A 1,367-nucleotide genomic window follows, 5' to 3' on the forward strand; every position below is an offset into this window, starting at 1 on the left:
GTGGGGGGAAGGGGGCCCATCCGCACGGGGTGGGGGGAAGGGGGCCCATCCTCACCGTGTGGGGGGAAGGGGGCCCATCCTCACCGTGTGGGGGGAAGGGGGCCCATCCGCACGGGGTGGGGGGACGGGGGCCCATCCGCACGGGGTTGGGGGAGCAGGCGGCCGGTCCGCACTCGGGGATGGTGACCGTGGGTCCTGCTGGCGAGGCGGTGCCGTCTTGTTTTCTCGGCTGCCTGGTGTAGGAGGTGTTTTGGCCTGGGAGGAACCGAAGAGGCCGGCGTGGTGTTGCCGGTTCTTTGACGGGGCCAGGCCTGGTGGGAGCCGCCTTCCGAAAGCAGCAGCATGTGTCCAGCAGCACAGCCGAAGGACAAGGACGCCTTGATGGGCTGGACCCACGCCCGGCCCCTGGTGAGAAGCGCAGCAAAGTGCCCGGGCGGTGAGGCGTGTGTCAATAGTACCTCTGTGGGGTTTGTCCTGCCGAGTTCTAAACAAATACTCGTTCTGACCTTGGTCCAGGTGAAAAAATTAATGATGAAAATTTACAAAAACAGTGTGAGAAGCGTTCTTGTGTTCTGAACACTGGCTAGGAGAGTTTTCCTGCAAAGTTACAGAGCGTGCTTGCAGAAGTAGTACAGAGAATTGGACCAGGCCGTGCTTGATGGCCCGGTCTCAAACCGACAGTCCCCACAGGCTAAAACAAAGAAAGAAAAAAATTCAGGTTCTATCAGACAAAATTGATGTACTCCTGCAACAGTTTGAAGGTTTAGGCTCCGAGGAAAAGGTGGAAGCAGGCCAGAGAAAGATGAAGCTAGTGGAGCAGTTAAAAGAAGGGAGAATTACTCAGATCCACAACCAAACAATTGAAAGTTCTGCTGCCCAAGAAAAACGAATGGAAGCATGTGAAGTGTGTGGAGCCTTTTTGACAGTAGGAGTCCCGGGTGGATGATCATTTGATGGGAAACAACACACGGGCTATGCCAAAATTAAAGCTACTGTAAAGAAATGAAAAGAAAAGCTAAGAAAAAGAACTGAAGAGACTGTTATGAACATCTAGAAAAGGAGAAGCAGTAGAGAGAAGAAAGGGAGAAAGAGCAGAAGAGAAAACAGAAAGGAAAAGGAGAAGAGAAAAGGAAGGATGAGAAAAGGGGAGAGCTCGTGACAGGAGAGAAGAGAGGAGTCTCTCCAGAGCAGCACTCGGGCTGGCCCTGACCAAAGATGCAGCTGACATCCGCATCATAAGCGATCACAGAATCGAGGAAGAAGGCGAGCTGAAGACGCAGATCACGAAGTCGGGATCGGAAAAGATAAAAAAGTCAGGATGGAGGAGCAGAAGTCGAGAGAATAAGATAGGACATCCAATGAGAAAG

At 52.9% G+C, this 1,367-nt stretch overlaps 1 pseudogene; it reads left to right on the forward strand.

The window, feature by feature from the left end:
* Window positions 1-1,345, forward strand: part of LOC102865641 — a 23,445-nt pseudogene extending 22,100 nt beyond the window's left edge.
* Window positions 1,346-1,367: the final 22 nt, after the last annotated feature.

Source organism: Elephantulus edwardii, unplaced genomic scaffold (genome assembly GCF_000299155.1).
Source record: "Elephantulus edwardii isolate Elephantulus edwardi_28Jun2011 unplaced genomic scaffold, EleEdw1.0 scaffold00274, whole genome shotgun sequence".
NCBI lineage: Eukaryota > Metazoa > Chordata > Mammalia > Macroscelidea > Macroscelididae > Elephantulus > Elephantulus edwardii.